Source organism: Oncorhynchus kisutch, linkage group LG6 (genome assembly GCF_002021735.2).
Source record: "Oncorhynchus kisutch isolate 150728-3 linkage group LG6, Okis_V2, whole genome shotgun sequence".
Lineage (NCBI taxonomy): Eukaryota > Metazoa > Chordata > Actinopteri > Salmoniformes > Salmonidae > Oncorhynchus > Oncorhynchus kisutch.
The window spans coordinates 51621582-51636263 of NC_034179.2; the positions used below are offsets into that span (position 1 = coordinate 51621582).

Sequence of the window (14682 nt, forward strand, 5' to 3'; positions counted from 1 at the left end):
TCATGTCCACAGATAGTGTCAACATGTAGTTTGATGCACTCGGCAGGCCTTCTGTTTTATAATACATAACTTTGGTAATAAGGATCTGCCTACTAGGTGCAACATGATAGCCCTTATTTTATGGTTGCCAACAGTAGCCAAGATATATGGCTCTGATTTAGCCTACTGTTGTAATGCAAAGACAACGGTTTGAGCTGAGGGGTCCCAGAATGATGTGCGCATTTCGTAGAAGGTTTTTGACCAGGGTCTGTACGTGGCAGAGAAAAAATCTCTGCAGATCACTAACTCGGGCGTCTACAATAGATTTGCACATACTGTTAAAGGTGTAGGATTATTTTACAATCACAAGGGAACGAAAAGGTAAGCGTACATATGCATACTGTCATATCTATTTTTAAATCTGTGTGTTGCACAGAGGAGCGCAGCATGTAATTCCTGTAACATGATGTGTAGGCCTATTGTTGTCAATAACAACTGACCCCTTTTTTTGGACATACTTGTTGCTAAACCTGAGATTTCCGCAAAATAATTGAATGAACTCGTGAATTGAGTAGGCCTTATACTGGCGTGCTCTTTTTTGCGCATTCGCTTGCTTTACATGCCTTGTTGGCAACTGTAGCTGCAGCAACAACATATCAACACTGACAGAAAGTTTTGGAAGGTTTAGCCAACATTACAGAATTCCATTATAACTTCAGGGTTTTGAGGGGTAGGTAGGCAATATGTATTTAGAACGTAACATTGGCAGTCACCTTTCTCTCAACTGTTTTTATGATATTATTTTTTTCTAAAAACTTTTTCACAAGAAAGACCCTGATGTGTTCAAACGGGGATTTATAGAATAGTCGCCGTCTTGGCTGACGTCTCAGGCATTGTAACGGAGTAAAGTACTGTAGCAGACGTCAGTTCAACGTCTAGATTTGTTGTCAGCTAACGTGAATTCAATGTGAAAAAGAAATATGAAATGCCCTTACATTGATTACTTTTTGCAAATCCAGTCAGTTTTCCATGTTGGTTCAATGACATCACATAGATCATTTTGGTTGAAAGACATGGACACAACGTTGATTCAACCAGTTTTTGCCCAGTGGGAAGACTGAGTGAAAAGGGTCAATACCTTTGGGATATCTTTATCAGTATATTTCTGACATTTTATTACGCGAAAGGAGTAGACGTACTCCAGATAAGCATGTCCTTAATTTCATAATACAGAGCTAGAATATTCTCTGTAATGGGACAGCTTCTACATGCATCCAATCTGGATTTGAATTATCCTTGCTACCAAATGGATCCAGGGAGATTTGGAGTGATATAGGTTCAAGACACGCGCCTGATGCATATTAGTAGAATATTCTAACTCCGGAAAGGGTATGTGTCAACATGCCGACATGTCTAAGCCTTTATACTCAGGCATGAACGAATCCACATATTTTCAGAAATGTATCATATCTGTAATCATTACCTGACCTGATTTATTTCAATAGATATCCTTACATGATATGTGAATCAATGTGGATCATGGATATTTTAATCTTTCATCATTGTATGTCTGATCGAAAATAGGCTAAATCTGATTTTATGAAATGTAAAATAATTTGTGTGATGGACGTTGTTCAGGCACCGGAAATCAACGCACTTCTTGACATGAAGGTGACATCTGAGCATACATTGCATCATTTTCAGTAGTAGGCTATACAAGGCACAAAAAGGCAACCTATTTCATCCAAGTTGCTACTTCCAAAGCGCATCTGGTTTTTCTATTTAAATAAATGCAGCATAGCAAATCCAGAGTTCCAATCCCAACACTAGAAAAAAATGCCTCGAACGTAAAATATCGTTATTAACCGGTTCCCATGCTTCTAAAATAACGGTTATGTTTCGGAACAGTATGGATCCCTTTCTTTTCAGTTTCAGTTCGTAGAAAAATAACATTATTTTCCGGTTTTCGGTTCTGTTCCCTGAACCGGTACCAACCTCTGCTAGTTACCACTTCATTTAAGGTTAGGCATAAGCTTGACAGTGTTGTCACGCCTTGGTCTTAGTATTTTGTGTTTTCTTTAATTATTTGGTCAGGCCAGGGTGTGACATGGGTTATTGTGGTGTGTTTTTGTCTTAGGGGTTTTGTGGGGTGTCTACGTAGTCTATGGCTGCCTGAGGCGGTTCTCAATCAGAGTCAGGTGATTATCGTTGTCTCTGATTGGGAACCATATTTAGGCAGCCATATTCTGTGAGTGTTTTCGTGGGTGATTGTTCCTGTCTTTGTGTTTGCACCAGATAGGGCTGTTTCGGTTTTCATTATTTCATTTCGTTAGTTTTGTAGTTTCTGTATGTATAGGTTTTCCTTCATTAAAATATATCACGAATCATCATCACGCTGCATTTTGGTCCGATCCTTGTTCTACCTCTTCATCAGAGGAGGAGATAGAAGAGAGCCGTTACAAGTGTGCTTTAGGTTAGGTTTAAAATCCGATTGTAAGAAGGGCAATTCTAGAAATAGCCGGGTTTAGAATTTTGTGGCTGGGGTAAATATTATAGTGTCATAAAGATTTATATGGATTTAATATTTGTTAAATTATTGAGCATGTCCTCAACTCAAATAAACATCACATTGTCCTTATTTAGCATATCCAAATCATGAGAAAATATCCTATGTAGGCCTACTGTTAGTACTTGTCAACGTATATAGAGAAAATAAGATGTCCACATAGACCTATCTAATGAGTCCTTATCTGGCCATACCATGTATGATATCCGGGGGGGAATTTAAAAATGATATGTTCATGAAAGAAAAATATGGATTTCATATTTGTCATTATTGAGCATGTGATGAACACTCAGAAAATATTCAGAAAGCATACTTATTTTCAGCATATCAAAAAGAATCGCAAGATCCAGATATGGACCAAGACATGCATATCTTGACTCAATATAGCTTCTTATCTTGAATATACAGTGGATATTTGTCAACATGAAGAGGGAAAATAGGATGTTACACATCTCTGGATATCAAATGAGTCCATAGCCGGCCATAGGAAAGTGCCATGTGTGATATTTGGACTACTCTCCAAATTATATATATTCCAAAATCAAGGGCATTATTTTGGAGTTGGCCTCCCACTTTGCTGCTATAACAGCTTCCACTCTTCTGGGAAGGCTTTCACTAGATGTTGGAACGATGCTGTGCGGACTTGCTTCCATTCAGTGAGGTCGGGCACTAATGTACGGTGATCCGGCCTGGCTTGCAGTCGGCGTTCCAATTCATCCCCAAATGTGTTCGATGGGGTTGAGGTCAGGGCTCTGTGCAGACCAGTCACGTTCTTCCGCACCGATCTTAACAAACCAAACGCCCTTCTTCCTTGTTCTCACCCTCGAATGCAGGCTATGTTACTGTGTACTGTCTATCCGAGATTGCTAAATAAATAGCTACAATGGCTGCTTCTGATGATTCTTCTTTCCAAGATAAGCTGGATGATGAAACATTTTTAGATTGTCTTTCACATAGGAACATACAGCCTAATTAATTTGAGCTGGAATAAACTGAAAAGGATTTCAGACAGCGAGGAAAAATAATTGCGAGACCAGCAAGCAGAGTCACCAGCCCAGACCAGCTGGACCAGGAATTGTTTTGCTGTCTGCAGCTAGCAATATAAGGTATATTTTAAACTAAGCAGTGTTGTAGAGTACAACTTGGTGATTGTTTTGAACACAAGGGACATGCTAGTACCACTACAAACCAAGCTATTAAAGTTAACCTAGCTGTGTTTGCTATACCTAAAATATACTGTAGTCTAATGGTATAGGTAATTAGCTAACTAACCTAGCTAGCCTCAGTGCCTCACATTAGGAGCAAAGCTCGAGTATAGGTAGCTGTGTCCTGGACTGGTCTCGGAGTAATGGCTGTGTTGAAAGGAGTGGGTGTGTCAAAAGTTAGCACTTGCCATTCTTAGATTGTGGGCTCTGCGTCTCGTTCCATATCTCACCCTATGAACCGGAGCAGTGCGGTGTCGGAAGGCAGCAGACAAATCAGATAAACATGGCTTTGATGTCTCCACTGATGGCTGCGGAGTCCTGCCAGAACCGGAGAAGGACACCGAGCAAGAAAGGACCAAAGGTTGGTCCAGGCAGCAGATAGTCATTTAGGCTTTGACCAGCATCCTGGAATGAACAGTTGAATACAAATCGGTACTTACCATATTATCCAGCAATACCAATGGGGAGGGAGATACCAGGATTCACTGGGTGGGTTTCCCTCTTCATGAGCAGTCACTTTGGTGACATTCTGCCTTCACAAGGTTATGAATCTCCCATTTATGAACTTCAGCAAGCTCAGGGTTCTTCAGTAGTCACCATTCTGTCCCACGGAGTAGTGGAAGTACAGCCCGTGTTGTGATTGACAGAAGAGGATGGTTGGGCACCTCTGAACTGTTTGTTCCTCTCCAGGACGGATGAGACTATCCGTGCCTCCTCCAATGTTGTTCTTGCTTGATGCTGCTGCTGTGCCAGGTCTTTGACAATTCCTGTTCCTGTATAGCTTTACGGGCCTGCACGTCCAATAGGTGACATCGTTCCTCCTCAATTTCCTCCAACGCTAGTAGTTTCATTCTCTCTTGTAGGACAGCGGTCTGTGAATCTAGTGAATGGAGGCTGGCAGGGCCACTTCCAAAGGGGGTATCCACTGGTCAAACTCTCACTCCGTCTTGAGTCACTCCATCTAAAGTGCCTCAATGATTTCCCATGACTTGAGGGTTGAGCGGACCCCACCTTGGAGAGCTGGTCGAACTGTGCTGTGGGAGTTCCCTCTTCCATGGGTTCTCCCAGTAGACCACCCTCTTGTTCCTAAGCTGTTTCCGGTCTTTAGCTTGGACGGGATGTTTGATGGCTGAAACAAACAGTTTTATGCATCACTGCTTTGAGCCTTCATGATGAGATGGCAAGATGGTGCCGACAGATAGGGCAGCTCTGCTTCTAGCTCCTAAGCAACTTTGCAGTATTTCATTTTTTTATGTGTTAATTCTTACATTATTAGCCCAGGAAATGTTTTGTGTTATTACATACGGCTGGAAAGATCGTTTGGATATCAGAGCGGCGGTAACTCGCCAGCATTATGAACGGGAATACAACTTTCCCGAATTGGATCCTTTGTTCGTTCCCCCCAGGACAATTGAACTGTTTCCAGAGGCTGATCCAAAACACTGCTGGCGGCGGAGAAGAGGTATTCAGAATGGACTGCCAACCATATTACCTCCCAAAAGAATTCCCGTTTATTCCCTCTCAAGCCGATACCATAACGGCCCTCAAAAAACTTCACTGGACTTTCTGCAAACTGGAAACCACATAGCCTTAAGCCGCATTTATTGTAGCTGGAACAGTTTTTTTCCCCACTAATATTTATATATTCCATACTTTTAGGTTTGTGTGTATTGTGTGAATTGTTAGATATTACTGCACTGTTGGAGCTAGAAACACAAGCGTTTCACTACACCCACAATAACATCTGCTTACCATGTGAATGTAACCAATAACAGTTGATTTAGTGGGCTTGCTCTTTGGTAGGAGAAACTTCCTCACATAATCCTTCAAATAACCTGATAGTTGTCTGCTCGTTTGTTGCCTGGTTCTCCTGGTGATGCTGGTAGTTGAGGATGAATCCTTCTTCGGTGCTTTAGGCTTAGCTCCTGAATCTTTTTTATTCTTTCCAGGACTTTAGCCTCAGCTGCTATTTCCTCATCTTTCCTCCCTTCCAGTGGAGACAATTCTTCCTTCTCCTCCTACATTTCCTTTTCACCTGTCTTTGGTTCAGTCATCGTCTAGCTAGGTGGACCATTGAAAGATTCTTGGAATCTGTGTGTGTAGCCAGACAGGTGGGATGACTGACAATGGTGAAGGGGAACAGATAGTCATGGGTCAGGTGACAGAGGAATGGAGGAGCCTGAGGCAGGAAATCCTTTAACCACAAAGTGGTATATTAACTGGATAGTTTTTTTTTGTCTGCTCCATAACAATAATAACAGAATAACGTGTCAAATCGTAATTAGTCATTCTCATTATTAAAATTATAGTGGCTAAATTGTCCAATATAATTGTCCCAATACAATTTACATTCTAATCCTTTAGCCACAATGGAGATTGGATTTGTATGCGTGAAGACTAACATTTCCCCAATGTCCAGAGTTTGATAATCCATTTATTTGTTGTTCTTCAGGATACAAAAAATGTTAAGATTATACCAAAACAAATTCTGATCATTAAAACTAAAGAAACAAACATCACGGTTAACATGGGCTGGTGTGGTCAAAAGGCTATGCTGCCATTCCAGTCACTCCCAGTAGGCTATGGAGCATGTATTCCTTTTATTAACTGTATTCTCCATTGGCCTGTAGAGGTGATACACACACTTGACAGGGGATTAATGGCAAACATACTTTGCATCATGAATTGGAAACAGGTCATATTGTATATTTTTATATTTGGCTCTTATACACCGGCCCCAAATGTATTTGGTGTGAAATCAAAAACAATTATTTACTTAACTTGGAGCTTTCCTTTTAGACTGCACCTTCTTGCAGTAGGCAGATATTGGTCTTTCTATAATGTTGTTTTTTGTCTTCAGGCGTACTGCACTGACTAACCCCTTGGAATCAGGCTTGGCCTCAAGAACCTTTCCATGTACCCATGCACTAAGTGGTGCCGTGGGGTCCATGACCAGAACCACATCTCCTTCACAGAAGCTGCATCTTCACTTTACCCCACTTTTGTCTTTCCTGTAAGAATGGCAGGTACTCCTGTGTCCATCTCTTCCAAAATGTACAGACTCAGTGAACATAGCCTTGCTATTGAGAGAGGCCGCCATAGGCAGACCTGGCTCTCAAGAGAAGACAGGCTATGTGCACACTGCTCATGAGGTGGAAACTGAGCCTCACTTCCTAACCTCCTGCCAAATGTATGACCATATTAGAGAGAGATATTTTCCTCAGATTACACAGACCCACAAAGAATTTAAAAAACTAATCCAATTGTGATCAACTCCAATATCTATTGGGTGAAATACCACAGTGTGCCGTCACAGCAGCAAGATGTTTGACCTGTTGCCACAAGAAAAGGGCAAACAGTGAAGAACAAACACCATTGTAAATATAACCTGTATTTGTTTATTTATTTTACCTTTTGTATTTTTTTTATTTTCACATTGTTATAACACTGTACATAGACATAATATGACGTGTCTTTTATTATTTTGGAACATCTGTGAGTGTGATATTTACTGCACATTTTTTGTTTATTTCACTTTTGTTTAATTCTTTTACATATACCATCACATGGGTGTGATCATTCTACAGTGGTCCCTGTAGCGTAAGATCACGGAACGCTTATTTAGAACGGCCAGTTTCGAATGGCGCAACAATCAGCATTTGAGCTGGCCACACTGTTTTTTCAGAAACATTTTGCACAAACACAGTCCTTACAAAGTTATGTCCAGAATGTGAGCAGTTTAGTTTTGGATGCAATGTTCAGACATTTGCAGAAGTATCTACAGCATAGCACAATCATCCAAACCGGAAAAATGTAGGCTACATTTGTCCTAGCGCTAACTGAGGAAAGATTGACTAAACACAAGCCGGTCATATTTGTACAACTCTCAGCTGTCATAGACTACAAAATGAATTAGCTAATAGAAATTACTATTTATAATTAATCACATCACGGGTGAGCTCACCATTGATCGAAATAATTGAGTAAAACACTCTCTAGAAATCTAAAGTAATCCGATGATGGGTAGTTTCTGCAGTTTCTGCGCGCTGCCATGCTTTTTGTTCTCTCACAGAAACCAAAGATCTGTTGGTCTGTTTATGGTATGCATGTTGAAGGGGGTGTGTCGTTTACCTTCGTTCACATCCCACCATTCACTTTCTGAAGTTTTCAAAATATTAGTGAACCCTTACTCACTTACCTCATTTATAACATCTTTGGTCCGACAACCCAGAATGCATTGCATGTCAACAAACATGGCTCCACACACAGCTGGAATCAGCTTAGTTCATCATAATCAGTACAACCTTCAAAAAAGTATTTTACACACATAATATGTAACCATTACAATCTATGCAAGAATCAGAATGAGTGATTAGTCACCGGTAATTGAAAACATGTGAATAAAACCGTAAATATATAAGTACAGTGGGGCAAAAAAGTATTTAGTCAGCCACCAATTAATTGTGCAAGTTCTCCCACTTAAAAAGATGAGAGAGGCCTGTAATTTTCATCATAGGTACACTTCAACTATGACAGACAAAATGAGAGAAAAAAAATCCAGAAAATCACATTGTAAGATTTTTAATGAATTTGGATTGTGACTGTTTGAGGTTGTGGACAGGTGTCTTTTATACTGATAACAAGTTCAAACAGGTTCCATTAATACAGGTAACGAGTGGAGGACAGAGGAGCCTCTTAAAGAAGAAGTTACAGGTCTGTGAGAGCCAGAAATCTTGCTTGCTTGTTATTGACCAAATACTTATTTTCCACCATAATCTGAAAATAAATTCATAAAAAATCCTACAAAATCATTTTGTCTGTCATAGTTGAAGTGTGCCTATGATGAAAATTACAGGCCTCTCTCATATTTTTAAGTGGGAGAACTTGCACAATTGGTGGCTGACTAAATAGTTTTTTGCCCCACTGTACTTATATATTTACAGTTTTATTCACATGTTTTCAATTACCGGTGACTAATCACTCATTCTGATTCTTGCAGAAATTGCTGTAATTACCACACAAAACATTTTCTGATAGTGATTTATTGATATAAGTGGCACGTGCCGGGCAGTCATTCACGTAAGCTCTCACTCCCACTCTGAGCCATTCAATGTTGTTGTTTATGTATGTAGCTAGTGAGCTAAGCTGTAGCATGAGCAATCTCTTTCAAAAGGAGACAACTCACAAATGTTGATATTCTGGATATTTTTTTAAATTCTGAATTTTGAAACTCAGGACTCAGATTCTGACAGTGAGGAGCTGCCTCCCCAACCTTGTAGTCATTGAGGACCCTGAATCTGAGGACTCCTTGTCCACTGATGAAGTCCCAGGTCCCTTTGAAGATGCTGGTGGTGATGGAGGCAGACCGACAGTGGATAAAGTACAGGAGTTCTGTGGTCGCTGGAAGCTCGCCAGCCATTTCACCCCTCCTGGCCCTGCTGTTTGCTTTGATGAGTCCCAGTCTGGAGTGGAACACCCCTTGCCATTTCCATCTGCGACAGAGTGCTTCAAGTTGTTTCTGACAGAGGAGCTGGTGGGAGACATAGTAGAGGAGACCAATCGCTATGCCTTGGAGCTACAGGAGAAGAGGGAGCAAGGCATGAGGGGGAAACTTGCTAAATGGGTGACAACCACAATTAGTGAAATGTATACTTTCCTGGTGACAGTCCTTCTCATGGGGATAGTAAAGAAGAACTCCCTAAGAGAATACTGGAGCACAGATCCTATGTTTGCAACTCCCTGCTTTGCCTCCCTCTATTCCCAAGAACACTTCCTAGTTCTGCTGCGATGCCTGCATTTCGTCAACAATGCTACTGCCATCCTAAATGACCCATTATCCAAAATAAGAAATGTTCTTACCAGCCTGACATCAGCATTTGGTCAGGTCTTTGTGCCATACAAGAACCTATGCATTGATGAGTACCTGATGTTAGGGAAAGGTAGGCTGGCGATCCGTAAATATATTCCCTCCAAAAGGCACAGGTTTGGAGTCAAGTTCTTTGTCATGTGTGACGTGAAGACAGGATTTGTCCAGGACATTGTAGCTTACACAAGGTCCACCACTGACATCCAACATTATGAGGGGCTTGGGGTGTCTGGGTCAGTGGTGATGACCACGCTGGCTCCTCATCTCAGCAATGGACACACTTTGTGTGTGGACAATTGTTACAGCAGTCCCACACTCTTCCAGCATCTGCTCTTCAACAGCACAGGGGCCTGTGGCACAGTCAGGTCGAACAGGAAGGGGATGCCGGCATTCGGAGGCAGGAAGATACAGAGAGGAGGTGGAGTTCAAGGAGAACGGTCAACAGCTGGCAGTAAAGTGGCATGACAAACTAGACGTCCATGTCCTCTCCACTGTCCATACATCAACCATGTTGGCCACAGAGAAGGTGGACCACCTGACGGGAGAGAGAAAAATCAAACCAGACTTTGTGCTTGACTATAACCTCAACACGGGGGCAGTGGATAAGGTGGACATGATACACAGCTTTGTGGGACGGACTTGGAAAACGACCAAGTGGTATAAGAAGATATTTTTCCATCTGATCGCTGCTGCCCTCAATGGCCACATAGTTCACCGCCAACTAGCAGGTGAGATGATTACTGAACATGGTATTTTTTGTAAAGCGACATACAGTTCACATTCAAATCACATACAGAAACTATTAACGCAATAAGTCACTTACTTTGATAGAAACGCAGCTTGGATTTGAACCAGTGTGTTTGTAGGGACACCTCTAGCACTGAGATGCTGTGCCTTAGACCGCTGTACTACTTGGGAGCCAAGGCCAGGGTAGCTTTAAAATACAACACAAGCTAATACTTCTATGATGCTATTAGCATTGTTTTACAGAGCTAATAGAATAATGTAGCTAGCTACATAAGCACGATTTGAAAATAATACCATAAAGGTTATGAAATGAGTAACGTTACCTCGCGTGTCCATGGTTATAAGGAATATACACAAATATACTATGCTCCATACATACAGTGAGCTACAGTAGAAATGACAAAGAAACTATTGTAATATTACGTTATTATAATATAATAAAAACTAAGGCACTTACTTTGACAGAAACGCACACATTTCCAAAGTTGTTATTGGTAATGAAAACAATGACTGCGATGCGGGCAACAGACGGAACATTTGAACACGTGTTCAGATCCTATTCTGATGGGACATGTGCAAGTGTCTGCAGACTGGAACTGCGCAAATTGTTCAATTTGATTAAATGTACTGTTGCGTAACAATCACATTCCGGAAAGGAGAGAACGTTCTAACATCACGTGCATAAAAAAAACTCACGCTGGGGCGACCGTTAGAGATATTTGGAACATGAAAGGTTAAGATTTATTTCACTTGCTTTGGCAAAGTAAACATATGTTTCCCATGCCAATGAAGCCCATTGAATTGCGGGATAAAGGAAGAGGAGAGTGAAGAGGGAGATGAGAGTGGAGGGAGAAGAGGAGGGAGAGGGAGAGCACACCCAAGAGGGGAGCCTACGTTTCCATAGATTGTCTCTGCCCCAAGTTCCAGCATTCACCCTTGTACCACACCGCCTGGGCCTAAAGTGACAGAGGCAGGAGTTTTGGAGTTGTTTTTAAAAGTGGTAGTAATTTATATCTGTTCCTGTGTTTGTAATGAATTACAACAGGAAAATGGGTGGGGTTGACCAACTGAGGAGCTATTTACAAGGATGCAAAGGTGGAAAATGGTGGAAGTATGTGTTTTGGGGGATGCTCAACATGGCCGTCGTAAATGTGTACATTGTGTGGGAGACCCCTGCAAAGGCCCGCTACCAGAAACCGCAGGCGCTGGTCCCTGAAGGCATTCAAATGCAGCTTGTGCATTCACTTTGATGTGGCAGAAAGAGGGGAAGCAAAAGTGTGGTAACAGGGTGTGTGGACCGAGTTGTAGCTCATTTGAAAGCAGGTGAAGTTTTGTAAAGGGTTGCGTCAATCGAATCTGGTATCAGGATAAATATTACACTGAGTCACCGATTGTATACTATGTTTTTTTTATTAGCTAATCAATAAATGGTCAATGCAATTTTTGTATATACATACGGGTCTGCTGTAACACCACGCAGGGTAGAACGGAGAACTGGCCAACACCCTAAAGATATCTTCTTTAAATACTCTGACAGTAGTAGTTCCTGCTTCCGAGCTGGCCTGTCAGAGTAGAGATCAAGTGTGGTTTAAACTTACTCAACCTATGTTGATTGTTGGCGCCCGAGCTGGTCCCAGCCTCCGGGCGCTCCCATTGACAGGTGTAGTTGTTGCTGGGCAGAATATCTATGCGCTCATACCCTAAATACCGTTATCTCACATCTGGTTCTTGTTACTACTAAGTTTGAGTTCTAACAAAAGACAGTCTGTTTAACTGCCTACGTTCTGTACGTGTCTCCCACAACTCATGGTAGCTGCCTACACCTCAAGGCCAGCCACAGCCTTTCCGCTAGTCACACCATATATCGCAAAATGTTGCTTTTAACATACACAGACACCCTCATGATAGGCCAAGCATATTTTCAATCCTCACAGTTTGAAGGGTGCAAGAGAGGGTGTGTGGTGTGCATTCGGAGTGGACGCAGGGCAAAGTCTGGGAGATGTGTAGAAACCTTTGTGCACTCTGTGTTCTGTGCCACTTTACAGGATGGGGCCGTGCTTCCAGAAGTTCCATGACATGTTGTCGGCTAAATGCAAACACTAAAGTGACTGTGTGAAATATGAATTTGTCCTACAAATATTTGGTCTCTGACCAGTTGTTGTGTTTTGTTTTGTATCTTCTCTCTTTATTCGGTCTCTATGTAATACTCTAATTGCATTCACTGAATTGTTGTCAAAGAAGGCTATTATTATAACATTTTGTGTCAGGCCTAGTCTGTACAAAATCTTATTGAGAGAGGTTACCTACATTTTGAAATAGTATTTAGCATATTTACATTAAGAATCATTGTCAATCAAATAGCCTGCGTTGTGTGGGTTTTGAAATACTTTCTGAATATTGTCCTTTGGTCACATTAAACATTTATAAATAATAATATATTCTACTTTTTGAGTGAGTAATTTAGTCAAATTTACAAATTTCAATACACCAGGGTTTTTTGTTGTTGCGTGTTAATAATTTTTCAATAGTGAGTGAATACAAAATGGAAGACAGAATTACTGTTATTCCTATTAACATGAATGTGGTGTTCATGAGATTTTAGCTTAATTAAATTGATTTACATATGGTGTTTCTATTCAAAGAAAAAAGTAATATTTTCAGTAGCCAATCTATTGCCTGCCTAAAACATAATTTAATACATTTTAAGTCCTTCAAAATATAAACTACATATCTTGATGGTAGAATATAAACTAGATATTGGCTACTGTTTGTGGGGTCACAGTAATTCAAAGAATAGTGATAAAGGATATAAAAAATGCTCGGCAGAGCATGCCCAGAGTGAAATTGGAGCGAAGAGACCATTTTTTAAATCTGCTGAAATTATGCTCTGCTCCTCGCTCCACACTCGCCCACCTACATGCTCTGGCATTCAAAAGCAGCCAACTCATGTCAATGAATAGAATCAGTGAGGTAATGGTTGCTGCAGCCATTCAAAGGTCTGACAAGCTGCGAAACAAAAGATGCCTATATAGACAAAACAACAATTAAGTCATTCAAACGACTTAGTATCTTGGTTGAACAATTCATTATCTAATTTGAACAATTTAGTTTAAAAATAAATAAATACTTTTTATTTTTACTAAGTTGCTCAAACCAGATACTAACTAAATAATTCCTAGAGTCTAAGTGACTTTTTTTTTTTTGCCTTGGGCTTCAGGGCTTCCATAAGAAAGTTCAGTGAATCCTCCTCTTTTAACAGTGGCCATCAAAAAAAGCTTTCAAAGGTGTTTTTTCTCTCGACTGCATTCATAATGTTATAGGCTACAATAACTGAGCATGCATATTTCTCTCCCTATTCGGCACTCGCAATTTGAATACACCTCGAGAGGAATATTATTTTCTCGCACAGAATGTGACAGGCTGAACAATTGAATAGGTCAACTATTCTACTATGGAGTTTTCTGACTCCGCTGTTGCTTACTCGTGTTGTTGGCTGTGGAAATTTTTGTGTGGACAACATTTGAAATGTTTTTAGCTCTGCCTGGCTCTCATTTGGATCATACGTACCAGGTCCTGGACGAAGTTAACCCCTGGGGTTTACTGGATCTCAGCTCATAATAAATACTGGAAAGGTCACTCACTACCCTATCCTGCTCTGGAATGGTTCAGAGCTGTGTTCTTGTCAACTCAAGTAACACCTAGAAAATGTGAAAAAATATGACAAATTTGACCGGTGTGCTGCAGAGATGGAAGGGAGCAATCAGTCCCTGTTGGGACCTCCTTAGGTGAAAGGGGTTGTGGGATGTATGTTCTAGCAGTGTGTTGTGAGGAATGAGTTAACATTAGGCTATGACAGAAATCTGGAAAGGTGAAGTCTGAGGCTTGGGTGGGTTGTCTCTGCATTATCTCAGCCTGGGGAGGGTGTGTGTTTGTGCATGATCATGCCCTTTTATCCAGCTTCACCTGATTCACTTAAGCTGATGATATATTTCTACACAACAGTTTCACTGTGAGTTCATCCGAGGCCAATGTTAAGTTGAAAGAAATATGATACAGTATAAGCCTGTTTGTATTAATGCAAAATGTACTGTAGTATTTTCACTTTTCACTACTGGAATCTGACTGGCCATAGACAACCATTGCTTGTACAAGCCAGATGCTCTTCCATGGAACTTCTTTCAGCTGAGCTTCAACAGTATTAGAACATGCCCCAGATGGAGGCATCTGCTGAGTAAACTTTTACTGTGTCCTCCAAAGTAAGCTCCTACTGCACACGTTGTCCTCTGTCCTTTCAATACCAATGGTGGCAATAATGACAT

General features: G+C 41.0%; 1 protein-coding gene across 3 annotated transcripts in view; it reads left to right on the top strand.

The window, feature by feature from the left end:
- The first annotated feature begins 230 nt into the window (after nt 1–230).
- LOC109892961 (prolyl 4-hydroxylase subunit alpha-2) overlaps nt 231–14682 on the top strand; it is a 32148-nt gene continuing 17696 nt past the window's right edge. For all 3 annotated transcript variants that reach the window (XM_020485889.2, XM_020485888.2, XM_020485887.2), the window contains exon 1: nt 231–360. The gene's annotated coding sequence lies outside the window, so the exon portion shown is untranslated. The remainder of the gene's footprint in view (nt 361–14682) is intronic.